The sequence below is a fragment of the Mytilus trossulus genome, chromosome 4, assembly GCF_036588685.1.
Source record: "Mytilus trossulus isolate FHL-02 chromosome 4, PNRI_Mtr1.1.1.hap1, whole genome shotgun sequence".
In the NCBI taxonomy this organism is placed as follows: Eukaryota; Metazoa; Mollusca; class Bivalvia; order Mytilida; family Mytilidae; genus Mytilus; species Mytilus trossulus.
This window is the reverse complement of record NC_086376.1, coordinates 50,231,576-50,246,109: the sequence shown is the minus strand read 5'-3', so window position 1 is coordinate 50,246,109 and position 14,534 is coordinate 50,231,576. Positions and strand designations below refer to the sequence as shown.

At 30.4% G+C, this 14,534-nt stretch overlaps 1 long non-coding RNA gene across 1 annotated transcript; it reads right to left on the bottom strand.

Annotated features, from left to right (window-relative positions):
* Positions 1-413: 413 nt before the first annotated feature.
* Positions 414-14,528, bottom strand: LOC134715460 (uncharacterized). The gene is made up of 5 exons (XR_010106718.1): positions 14,142-14,528; positions 12,399-12,470; positions 11,528-11,624; positions 10,666-10,778; positions 414-839 (listed from the first exon to the last, which is right to left on the bottom strand). It is a non-coding gene; the product is annotated as an uncharacterized LOC134715460 (long non-coding RNA).
* Positions 14,529-14,534: the final 6 nt, after the last annotated feature.

Genomic DNA, 14,534 nt, shown 5'->3' with positions numbered 1-14,534 from the left:
AAATTATAGAAGATATCTTTTATAATATAGAATATATCATAGATATCTTATAAATTGTATAAGATATCTATATATATTATAAGATATCTTATGTAATTTATAAGATATCTTATAAAGTATATAAGATATCTTATATAAAATATGTTTATATTAGTAATCTCTCTTTCTCTTTGAATCCATGATACACTATATATGTATTCATTATCTTTGATCATTGGTATTTATTTTAAGGATAGTTGTCACATTGGCAATTCTACCATATATCATTTTTTTTAATATAACTGAGAGATAAATGTAGTTTTCTGTGTGAATAACCAGTGCATTGAGTTGTACGTTCAGACTAAAAATAAACTTGTTAATTTCAAGAATTAGTATATAAAAATTTATTTTGTAATAAGTTTCAAGAAAGAAAAAATAATGTATGTTGTTTTTGTATATTTAAGATGTAAAACATTTTCATAATTCATTTAAATGAGCAAAAATTCTTCAATTCATACTCAGAATTTACTGTCTTAAACAAATTCTACTGAAATCTGAAGAAGGCAGTACAAGTTCATCAAGTCTTTAAACATTTTAAATGCATACACATGTTTGCCACAGCCAATTATTTGCCTTGTAAGTCTTCATATGAAAAATACCACATTTGGGTCATACAAATGTTAGTCCAGATAACATCCATGTAGTCTTTGAATTATTTGATAATTGTCTCATTTCTGTTTAGGCTTCACTTCTAATACAATTGACTTTATTCAATGATGACGTGCTGACAACTCCTCCTCAAACAAAATAGCTTGTTCTGAACTTCTCTCAACATACTGTTTCAAATATAATCGTTGATCCTACAAAATTTCAAAAACATGAAAATAATATAATCTTTTTATTAAATAATAATTCATACACAATCCTAAAATTAACTTCCTCTTTCATCTCAGACAGTTTGAACCTGTGTAAAGCAGAACAAACTCTATACAAGAGTGCACACACTGAAATGTCTCGCCTTCTTTACTAATCCTTGATACTATCTTGATAGACCTAAATATAAAGCTTTATTACAACTTTCACAAAAATTCAACATTAACCAAGAAAATGAAAAATTGATCAATGAACCATGAAAATGAGGTCAAGGTCTGATGAACCATGCCAGGCAGACATGTACAGCTAACAATTCTTCAATATTACAAATATTGTTGACTTATTGCTTATAAATAATGAAAAACAGACCAAAACACTTAAAACTTAACAATGGACTGTGAAAATGAGGTCAAGGTCAAATGAAACCTGCATAACCGACATATAGATCATAAAATATTTCCATATACCAAATATAGTTGACCTAATGCATAAAGTATTAGAAAAATAGACCAAAACTAAAAAACTTAACTTTGACCACTGAACCATGAAAATGAGGTCAAGGTAAGATGACACCTGTCAGCTAGACATGTACACCTGACAATCATTCCAAAAACCAAATACAGTAGACCTATTGCATATAGTATAAGAAAAACAGACCAAAACACAAAAACTTAAGTATAACCACTGAACCATGAAAATGAGGTCAAGGTCAGGTGACACCTGCCAGTTGGACATGTACACCTTATAGTCCTTCCATACACCTAATATACTAACCCTATTGCTTATAGTATCTGAGATATGGACTTGACCACCAAAACTTAACCTTGTTCACTGATCCATGAAATGAGGTCGAGGTCAAGTGAAAACTGTCTGACAGGCATGAGGACCTTGCAAGGTACGCACATACCAAATATAGTTATTCAATTACTTGATAAATAAGAGAGAATTTAACATTACAAAAAATCTGAACTTTTTTTTCAAGTAGTCACTGAACCATGAAAATGAGGTCAAGGACATTGGACATGTGACTGACGGAAAGTTCGTAACATGAGGCATCTATATACAAAGTATGAAGCATCCAGGTCTTCTACCTTCTAAAATATAAAGCTTTACAGAAGTGAGCTAACACTGCTGCCGCCAGATCACTATCCCTATGTCGAGCTTTCTGCAACAAAAGATGCAGACTCAACAAAAATTGTCAATATGTCTAATTCATAATCATTGTTCATAATATTACATATTAATATTGTCATTATTTTCAATACTTATTATGTTTGACCAACTATGTATAAATTGATATATTTTTTTTTCTTAAACATTTATTGTTGATGATATTGATATCGTTCGATTATATTGTTCGAAATATGCCTATTGATATTCTATGCATTATTACTATTTGTATACCAGTTGTATGGGCCATTGCCAATTATTGTAATTGTGTTTGTGCCAATAAAATAATTGTATATGTATTTGTACTGAAAAGTAAAAACAACTTTTATTATTCCTAAAGTATGCTTGACCTATAATGGTTTACTTTTATAAATTGTTATTTGGATGGAGAGTTGTCTCATTGGCACTCATACCACACCTTCCTATACCTATTGTTTGAGTTTATTCAGCCATTCATATGACAAGTTTAGTTTGATAAATTTTGAATTGGTAAATTTTATAAAAAAGATGTGGTTTGATTGCCAATGAGACAACTCTCAACAATTAGAGACCAAATGACACTGAAATTAACAACTGTAGTATAAGTCACAGTATGGCCTTCAACAATAAGCAAAGCTCATACCACATGGTCAGCTATAAAAAGCTCCAAACTGTCCATTGTAAAATAATTCAAACAAGAAAACTAATGGCCTAATATAAGTAAAAAATAAGGAACAAAAAACAAATACGTGAGACAGCCACAAATAACTACCACTGAATTACGGTCTCCTGACTTGGGACAGACACATTCATACATATTGTGGTGGGGTTAAGCATGTTAGGGGATGTCCAATCCTCCCCTTACCTTGGACTGGTGTCAATGTCAGATAAATCAAAAAGGGAATAAGGGAGACCTCAAAGGTTAAAAAAATTGTGTACATAGGAACTAGACAAAATGATAAAAATATATTATAAAAAATTGTAAGAGTTTCACCTACTTTTGCTGTAAGTCACAAGCTCAACAAAAAAAAAATATTAAGAAAAAATCCTCTTAAGTTTGGTAAAAATCCAGGAAGATTTATGAATCTTATAAATGTGTTAAAAACTTGAACTGCAGACTTTATGTAATATAAACTAGAAGAAAAACTAAGTCCATTTATAAATAATGTATAATAAAACAGGAAATCAGTTTTGACAAAATTATCTTCAAAGATACATTTACTAATTTTCTATCATAAACAATTTTTAAGCTTCTGTCCATGTTTAGTAGACATCCAGGTTATTTTATGAAAGCTATTTAAATTTTAAAAACTTTAACCACAGAGTGAATGTCATGTTAACTGGTAGAAAAATAAAGTCCATTTCTAAGTAAATTACGGATAGACAGGATTTTACAAAATTTATTTTTTAAGGCTAGTTAAAGAAAGTTATTATAATTGCAAAAGCTCTGACCATAGAGTGAATATTTGTAGAAGGAGCCGATGACATAATGGGTAACTTTTGTGACAAATTTTTAAATATATCTCATATTCTCAGTAAGATATCTTATTTAATTTGAAAATTAATAACATATTCTATAATCTTTATAAGATATCATGTTTAATTTCAATTCAATTCAATTCAATATTTTATTGGAAAGAGCACAATAGAGGCGTGATCCAAATACAGACAATTATAATATTAAAACAACATATAAATGAAATAAAGATTCATGTAACAAGTCATGAGCCAATTCTATGTATACAAATACATTATAGACTGATATTGATACCATAGACTTATATTTCAGTATTATTATAGATTTTCGTATATTTACTTAAAACACACAATACAAGATATTTATATATATATATGTATATGCACAAACTACTGTAAAAGATTATTATCTGATGAAACAAAATTATATCATATTTTTGAAGTACTACAGTTCTCATTTACTTTGCAAGATATATAATTAAATTTATAGGATATTGTTTTCGTTTACACAGTATTTTATAAATAATTTGTTACAGCTCATGATATTGTTTAGCTTATAAGATATAAGAAGATGTGCCAATGAGACAACTCTCCATCCAAGTCACAATTTATAAAAGTATACATGATTATAGTTCAAAGTATCAGGTCTTCAACATGGCGCCTCCACCTGAAAAATGACTAGTGTAAAATTACAAAAGAAATAAGATATTGTGTAAACTAAAACAATATCCTATCAATTGATTTATACATCTTGCAAAGTAAATGAGAAATGTAGTATTTTTATGTCCTATCTTATTTTAATTTGAAGTTAAAAATATATCTGTCACTCAACTCAACGCAAGTTATTAAGGCCCCTAAAAATGACTATCTGTAAAACCATTCCAACAGGAAAACCAACAGTCTAATCTATATAAAAAATTTGTAAAGGTTCCGCAGAACTCAGTGTCGCCTACTTTTGCTGTAAATTGCAGGCTCAACAAAAATGACGGAAAAAAATCAATAAAAATATTCCGCTAAGTACTATCTTTTGATTGTAAGAAGCTTCTGTCCAAGTTTGGAAAAAATCCAGAATGAATCTAATAAATGTTTTAAAAACTTAACTATATGGATGTAATGTTAACTGGAAGAAAAACTAAGTCCATTTATAAGTAAAATACAGATACACACGTACAAAATATTCACAAAATTTGCTTCTTAGATACTAGCTGTTGATCATAAACAAGCTTTAATGTCCAAGTTGATTTATCGTTTTACAAAATTTACTTCTGGATCATATCTAATGATCATAAACAAGTTTCTGTCCAAGTTTGGTACAAACCAAGGATTGTTTAAGAAAGTTATTGAAATTTTTAAAACTTTATCTACAGAGTGAATGTAATGTTTTCCCACAGAAAAACTAAATCCATTTATAAGTAAAATACTGAAAAAATTGATTTTTTTTTTTTTTTTAAATTAACTTCCGGATACTATCTTATGATCATAAACAAGCTTCTGTTTGATTGAAATCCAGTATGGTTTAAGAAAGTTATTAAAATTTCACAAAACTTTAACCACAGAGTGAATATTTGTCGACGGAATGTAGGATCGCTTAGTCTCGCTTTTTCGACTAAAGTCCAAGGCTCGACAAAAAGGAGAAACGACAAACGCTTGTGAACCACATCAACAAATGACAACTACTGAACATCATATATTTCATTTAATTTATATATATTTTATTCTGAAAAACTGCTGAAGACACAATTCAATTTTAAAAGATATTAAAAAAAAAACAAGAGTGCACACGCTAAAGTATCAGGCATTCTTTAATAAACATTGATATTATGTTGATAGTCCTAAATATAAAGCTTAACTACAACTATCACATAAATCAATCAAGAAATACATGTACACCTAATACTCATTCAATACACTTAATATAGTTGACTTTTGCTTATAGTTTAAGAACTAGATGCTCCACAGGGCACAGCTTTAGACGATGCCAAGGTTGAACCCTAAATGGTTGGGGCAAGTATGGACACAACATTCAAGTTGGATTCAGCTCTAAATTTGGATTGTGATTAAAAAGTTGACACAGCATAGGTTTCTGACACAGAATGAATGTGGTCTAATGAACTTAAAATTTTTCTTTTGCCGTTGTGCAATTCACTATGCTGTTGAATATTAATCCTCTCAAAAAAATGTTTGAAGAAATTTTCTTTTTATTTATGAAATCGAAAATGAAAAAAATTGAAAAAATTCTGGTCAAAGAAAGATAACCGCAATTGAAAATTTCTTGCTATTGCACAATATTGTGGAATTAGATATTTCTTGCTATTGCGCAATATTGTGCAATTGAAAATATTTGCTATTGCACAATAGTGTGCAATTGAAGATTTCTTGCTATTGCTGAATACTGTGCAATTGAAAATTTCTTGCTGTTGCACAATACTTAATATAATAATTTTGGATCCTGATTTGGACAAACTTGAAAACTGGGCCAATAATCAAAAATCTAAGTACATGTTTATTTCAGCATATCAAAGAAGCCCAAAAATTCATTTTTTGAATATTATTATAGATAAAGATAAACTGTAAACAGCAAAAATGATCAGCAAAGTAAGATCTACAAATAAGTTAATATGACCAAAATTGTCAATTGACGCATTAAGGGGTTATTGTCCTTTAATGACAATTTTTCACAATTTGTTCATCATATTTGCTAACTTTAAAAAATCTTCTCCTCTAAAACTACTCAAACAAGTTCAACCAAACATCAACTGAATGATCAGTAGGGTGTATAAAAGAAAGTTTGTGTTTTATTTTCTATTTCGTAAAAAAACATGGCCGTCATGGCTAAAATAGAACACAGGGTAAAAATGCAGTTTTTGGCTTATATCTCAAAAACTCCAGCTTTTAGAGCAAATAAGACAATAAGTTGAAGTATTTATTAGGTCAAGGTCTACCTGTCCTGAAATTTTCAGCCGAATTGGGTAACTGCTTTTTCAGGTATAATGCCCCTGAATTGATGACTTTAAAGAAATTTTGCAGTTTTTGGTTATTATCTTGAATATTATTATAGATACAGATAAACTGTTAATAGCAAAAATGTTAAGCAAAGTAAGATCTACAAATAAGTCAATTTGACCAAAATTGACCCCTTAAAGAGTTATTGCCCGTTAAAGACTTTTTTCACAATTTGTTCATCATGTTACTTTAAAAGATCTTCTCCTTTGAAACTGCTGTATCAATTTCAGCCAAACTTAGGCTAAATGAGTTTCAGAGTATCTAGTATAAATTTCATATTTTATTCCCTTGTATGTCAAGAAACATAGCTCCTATGGCTAAAATAGAACATAGGAGAAAATGATTTTTTTTTCTTTTGAAGAAAACAGGACGATTCAAAGAACATTTAAATAAATTGAAAAGCCAAAACAATCATTGATGAGAGATTAAACCAATAAAAATTAAGGTGAGCGATTCAGGCTCTTGAGAGCCTCTTGTTTTTTTAAATCAAACTTAGTTTAATTTGGACCCTTTGTACTTAAATGTAGACCAATTTGAAAACAGGACCAAAAATTAAGAATGTACACACACAGTTAGATTTGGCATAGTAAAGAACCCCAATTATTCAATTTTTGATGAAATCAAACAAAGTTTAATGTTGGACCCCAATTCGGACCTTCTTGAAAACTGGGCCCATAATAAAAAATCTAAGTACATGTTTAGATTCAGCATATCAAAGAAGCACAAGGATTCAATTTTTGTGAAAATCAAACTTTAGTTTCATTTTGGACCCTTTGGACTTTAATGTAGACCAATTGAAAAACAGGACCAAAAATTAAGAATCTACACACACAGTTAGATTTGGCATATTAAAGAACCCCAATTATTCAATTTTTTATGAAATCAAACAAAAGTTTAATGTTGGACCCCAATTTCGGACCAACTTGAAAACTGGGCCCATAATCAAAAATCTAAGTACATGTTTAGATTCAGCATATCAAAGAAGCACAAGTATTCAATTTTTGTTAAATTCAAACTTTAGTTTAATTTTGGACCCTTTGGACTTTATTGTAGACCAATTTGAAAACGGGACCAAAAGTAAAAAATCTACATACACATTTAGATTTGACATATCAAAGAACCCCAATTATTCAATATTTGATGAAATCAAACAAAGTTTAATTTTAGACCCCAAATTGGAGCAACTTGAAAACTGGGCCCATAATAAAAAATCTAAGTACATGTTTAGATTCAGCATATCAAAGAAGCACAAGGATTCAATTTTTGTGAAAATCAAACTTTAGTTTCATTTTGGACCCTTTGGACTTTAATGTAGACCAATTTGAAAACAGGACCAAAAATTAAGAATGTACACACACAGTTAGATTTGGCATAGTAAAGAACCCCAATTATTCAATTTTTGATGAAATCAAACAAAGTTTAATGTTGGACCCCAATTCGGACCTTCTTGAAAACTGGGCCCATAATAAAAAATCTAAGTACATGTTTAGATTCAGCATATCAAAGAAGCACAAGGATTCAATTTTTGTGAAAATCAAACTTTAGTTTCATTTTGGACCCTTTGGACTTTAATGTAGACCAATTGAAAAACAGGACCAAAAATTAAGAATCTACACACACAGTTAGATTTGGCATATTAAAGAACCCCAATTATTCAATTTTTTATGAAATCAAACAAAAGTTTAATGTTGGACCCCAATTTCGGACCAACTTGAAAACTGGGCCCATAATCAAAAATCTAAGTACATGTTTAGATTCAGCATATCAAAGAAGCACAAGTATTCAATTTTTGTTAAATTCAAACTTTAGTTTAATTTTGGACCCTTTGGACTTTATTGTAGACCAATTTGAAAACGGGACCAAAAGTAAAAAATCTACATACACATTTAGATTTGACATATCAAAGAACCCCAATTATTCAATATTTGATGAAATCAAACAAAGTTTAATTTTAGACCCCAAATTGGAGCAACTTGAAAACTGGGCCCATAATAAAAAATCTAAGTACATGTTTAGATTCAGCATATCAAAGAAGCACAAGTATTCAATTTTTGTTAAATTCAAACTTTAGTTTAATTTTGGACCCTTTGGACTTTATTGTAGACCAATTTGAAAACGGGACCAAAAGTAAAAAATCTACATACACATTTAGATTTGACATATCAAAGAACCCCAATTATTCAATATTTGATGAAATCAAACAAAGTTTAATTTTAGACCCCAAATTGGAGCAACTTGAAAACTGGGCCCATAATAAAAAATCTAAGTACATGTTTAGATTCAGCATATCAAAGAAGCACAAGGATTCAATTTTTGTGAAAATCAAACTTTAGTTTCATTTTGGACCCTTTGGACTTTAATGTAGACCAATTTGAAAACAGGACCAAAAATTAAGAATGTACACACACAGTTAGATTTGGCATAGTAAAGAACCCCAATTATTCAATTTTTGATGAAATCAAACAAAGTTTAATGTTGGACCCCAATTCGGACCTTCTTGAAAACTGGGCCCATAATAAAAAATCTAAGTACATGTTTAGATTCAGCATATCAAAGAAGCACAAGGATTCAATTTTTGTGAAAATCAAACTTTAGTTTCATTTTGGACCCTTTGGACTTTAATGTAGACCAATTGAAAAACAGGACCAAAAATTAAGAATCTACACACACAGTTAGATTTGGCATATTAAAGAACCCCAATTATTCAATTTTTTATGAAATCAAACAAAAGTTTAATGTTGGACCCCAATTTCGGACCAACTTGAAAACTGGGCCCATAATCAAAAATCTAAGTACATGTTTAGATTCAGCATATCAAAGAAGCACAAGTATTCAATTTTTGTTAAATTCAAACTTTAGTTTAATTTTGGACCCTTTGGACTTTAATGTAGACCAATTGAAAAACAGGACCAAAAATTAAGAATCTACACACACAGTTAGATTTGGCATATCAAAGAACCCCAATTATTCAATATTTGATGAAATCAAACAAAGTTTAATTTTAGACCCCAAATTGGAGCAACTTGAAAACTGGGCCAATAATAAAAAATCTAGGTACATTTTTAGATTCAACATATCAAAGAACCGCAAGGATTCAATTTTGTTAAAATCAAACTAAGTTTGACCCTTTGGGCCCCTTATTCCTAAACTGTTGGGACCAGAACTCCAAATCAATCCTAACCTTCCTTTTACAGTCAAAAGCTTTTTGTTTAAATTTCATAGATTTCTATTGACTGATACTAAATTTATAGTTTTATTTGGGCCCCTTTTTGGCCCTTAATTCCTAAACAGTTGGGACCTCAACTCACAAAATCAATCCCAACCTTCCTTAAATTTGTGGTCATAAACCTTGTGTATAAATTTCATTGATTTCTATTTACTTATACTAAAGTTATTGTGCGAAAACCAAAAATAATGCTTATTTGGGCCCTTTTTGGCCCCTAATTCCTAAACTGTTGGAGCCAAAACTCCCAAAATCAATCCCAACCTTCCTTTTGTGGTCTAAACCTTGTGTCAAAATTTCATATATTTCTATTTACTTAAACTAAAGTTATTAGGCGAAAACCAAAAAAAATGCTTATTAGGGCCCTTTTTGGCCCCTAATTCCTACAATATTGGGACCAAAACTCCAAAACTCAATCCCAACCTTCCTTTTGTGGTCATAAACCTTGTGTTAAAATTTCATAGATTTCTATTCTGTTTTACTTAAGTAAGAGTGGGAAAACTAAAAGTATACGGACGACGATGCAGAGGATGACGCCAACTTGATACCAATATATGACCAAAAAATTTTCAATTTTTGCGTTCATATAAAAAGTTAACTTTGACCACTGAACTATGCAAATAGGTCAAGGTCAGATGACACTTGCCAGTAGGACTTGCACACCTTACAATCGTTTTATACACCAAATATGCAAGACCTATTGCTTATAGTATCTGAGATATCAATTTGACTATCAAAACTTAACTTTGTTCACTGTTTCATGAAATGAAACTGAGGTTGAGGGCAAGTGAAAACTTGCAAGGTACGCACATACCAAATACTCGTAATAAAATAGAAATTAACCTTACAAAAAATATTTTTTCAAGAAGTCACTGAACCATGAAAAGGAGGTAAAGGACAATGGATATGTGACAGTCACAAGCTCAACAAAATAATGTAAGTTTTCTCTGATGTGACCTCACCTTTAAGATAAGCAACTTCATCCATTGGCAAATAAATCTTTATATTTCTTTTCTTTAAGTTTCTATGATTTTAAGTCTCATTTTCTTCATTTGATTCAATTGCTATTACTGTCCTGAAAAACATTAATTTAAAATCATGAATTAGGATTAACAAATAGGAATACTTTTGGAAAATATATATTAAGTATTAAACTAGCTAGGTTATTTTGAAATAACAAGTCAACCCTGCACTACAAATAAACAGTACAAAGAGAGATAACTCTGTTCATTTTATATGACATTATCAACAAAAAAAAATGCCAGCTTTAAAAACTATGGTTAAACATGTTTTGGACTAAAAAAAAAATTCAAAATGTAAAAATGTCTGATATGTGGCTTGGTGGAGAAAGAAACAGAAATAAGTTAACGGGGAAAGAATATCGGGGAAACTGAAAGTGACATAAGAAAATGGTTACACCATTATTTTCAGATAAAACCTGTTAACCAGAATACGTGAATGATAGCTTTGCTGATGAATACATTCCTGATATGCCATTTACCGTAGTAAATATATATAATTAAATTTACAGAATTGGCTCAATTAGATGATTATTTTATTGGCACAAATGATACATATAGTCTTTTAAATGAAAAGGTGCTGAGGTAGTATTGGCACAAATGAGTTCATTTTTGGTGCAAAAAGGTATATCCTACCAATAGATCCCCTTAAACTGACACAATCACGAGTTGTCTCATTGGCACTCATATCACATCTTCCTATATCTTCAATCACGAACTAATATAATTGTTGACACCTCCAACAAATTGCTGTCTTGCATTTTGACTTTTCAAGTCCAGATATTAAACAGAATACAAAACTTACCATGTTTGAGGTACAATTGTCCTGTATACACAAAACTGTGGGGACCCTGGATGTGGTATTACATCATGTACAATCTTGGAACAATCTGGTTCAATATCTGCAATAAAAAACATTATCATAACTGTTGTTTGATCAATTTATAATAACAAATATGTCTTAACCAGAGACATATAATACGTCTTAACATACAAGTTAATAATCAAATCAAATCAAATCAAATCAAATATTTTATTGTCATATAAACTTTACAGTTGGTGACCAACATATATTAATACAATAAACACAATAAACATTTTTTAATTACTAGACGGTCAGACCTGTTACCAGAAATATTGGAACATGACTTCTTATATTTCTCCGCCATTGATGTAATTGATTCACAAAACTCGTCAAATCAATAGTTATTCCTGACATGTTTAATCTTTAAAATATTTGGAATCTTTTATTTTGACCATTTATGCAATAAAATCATATCAGACCATATCAGTTATATGTTACAATTTGAGATATTGCAAATGTCATAATAGAAAACTTACCCCTTTTTTTTAAATTAAAGATGTCCATTAAATATGAGTACAAACTATATCAGCACCCCTCAGTTCAAGATATAAGCAAATTTTAACCAAGACAATAGAATTTCCCTCCAAAAAAAAGACAGGTGACTAAATGAACCAATCATTGTAAAGAAGAGAGACTTGTCATGCCCCAAACTTGTAAAACCTAAGAGGTTATAACAAACCTAACTCATTGATCCATGAAGATAATCACTAGTGCATGACTTGAAACTACTCACTAAGTAACTTAAGATTAAAAATATTAACTCATCAGATATATTATTTAGAATATTGTTAAAGAATTTATAATTGTTTACCTCCACTAGTCTGTCTATAAGTTTATTCACTGGAAGTTTTGCAAGTTTCATGTGATATGGGGTAATTTGAATCTAAAAAAAAATCAAATATAATTATTAAAATTTCTATTATGGGAAGTGCAGAAATATTGCATTCAAGTGTTATGTAATACCAAAAGATTATGGATATTGTGATAATTTTAATAGCTTATAAGTATACATGTACAGTAGTATCTAGACTTGCTACAATTCCCTTTCTATTATGTCTCTCTTACTAATTTATATGTTTACTGATAAGTGCCAGCCTACTGATTGCCCTTTGAGAAAGGAGTAAAATTATTAAAGGGGCAAAATTAAAAAAAAGGGGAAAAAACATAATTAGGAAGGGACATGTAGCAAGTCTAAGTAGTATCTTAAAAACACTGCTGCTTACAAAGTTGGCAAGTTATAATTGAACTCAGAAATTGTGTTTCTATTCCTTTCTTTTCTTCTATAGTATAGAAGTATTAAACGTACATGTAAAACTTTAAAAGCTAAAATCATCCACTACTAGCAAGCTCTCTGTTTAAATTTCTTTTCATGCCTTGTTTATCCAAAGTTCTGTTTGTGTTGTGTCGGCTCTGTTTTTGTCTGCCATATATCCAAAGTGCCCAGAGAAAGTGCCATTTGATGAACTAATGGGAGATAACTCTATATGAGAAGCACTTCCAGAGTGGAGTGGGGGTCAGGATGGGGTAGGGCATCACTTTTTAGGAGTTTGAATGTCCTTTTGCATCTTACACCTATCTTGGAACATTTCTATATGCACTCATATGGCAGGGCCGTAACTACATTGAGGCAAATGAGGCAAATGCCTCATGCTGGAAATTTCAAACAAAAAAAAAAGACTGAAAAAAAAGATTGTCTTCATATCAAATTTTTTTCACATAAAGTGTCGTGCAAGAAGCAAGTTCTCTTCACTCCCTGATGTTGCCCCTGCATTTTTTTCGTGATCTATTTTTCTATTTTACTTTTGGTTTTCGGAGTTGATGGTCTATTGTTTGTACTTCTGTGTCTCGTGTTTCACGGTCTTTTGTTCTTTTATTTTCCTACTTTATGACTATAGTCTGAGTGATGATTTTCATTTCTAAATGTTGCATGTCCACCAATGTCCAGATATGGTGCGGGAAAATATTTTAAGAATATGCTCTATGATGCTACTGGACACAGAACAAAATTGTCTTTCCTGCCTCGATAGTTGAACATAATATCAAAGAATACAAAACTGCCTTTTTTGTATATAAAACCACACTCCTTGGGCATATGATACAGATATATTTATTCTCGTTGATTAAGATATTCAATTTGCTATATTAATAATGCATATATATATATCACTTTTGTGCATGTCTCACCTAGTTTCGAGTGATCTAAACGACTCAGAGAAAATACCCAATTTTTCTTAGTATGTGTGGTAAAATTGGGTATTTTCTCTGAGACATGCACAAAAGTGATACATATGTATTATAAATATAGAAAATTGACTATTTTGATCACCAACAACAACAAATAAAAATATATATGTATCATATACCCAAGCGCCTGTGGACAAAACTACATAGCTGACATGGTTTAAATTAAGTAAGACCACCGATTTCCCAGTTCCAAATCATTTGAAAAAACAACAATTAACAATGTATTGCCATATTACCTTTTACATTGAAGGGTTAAACTTGCATTAAGTCGTGTTCAGACAGAAAATAAAGGAATATGGGGTAAACTTACACGGGAACTTATCGCACACAAAGTCAATGGTCAAAATTTTTATTCCTGTTCTTCATCTCATAATAGTTGCTGGAGGGTACTCAATAATATGCCAGCTATGCTGGCACTTATGGTAGAAGCATCGTTTTGGGACAAAGAACGATAACTCTTGCTAGACGACCCATCTGAAAAGTTTCGTCACTCTACGATTATTTTTTTTTAATGGCTGCCATAATTCTCGTTTCAACGCGATCTTGAAAAAACGGGACGGATCGGAATAATTTCGATGTTAATTACGTCATGAATTTTTATTTGTTTGCAAAAACAAGAATTCAGAAATTTTGGTAACTTTTGTAGTTTATTTAAATTTTATCGTACCACGGAAATTACCGAAGTTAGGACAACAACATCTGA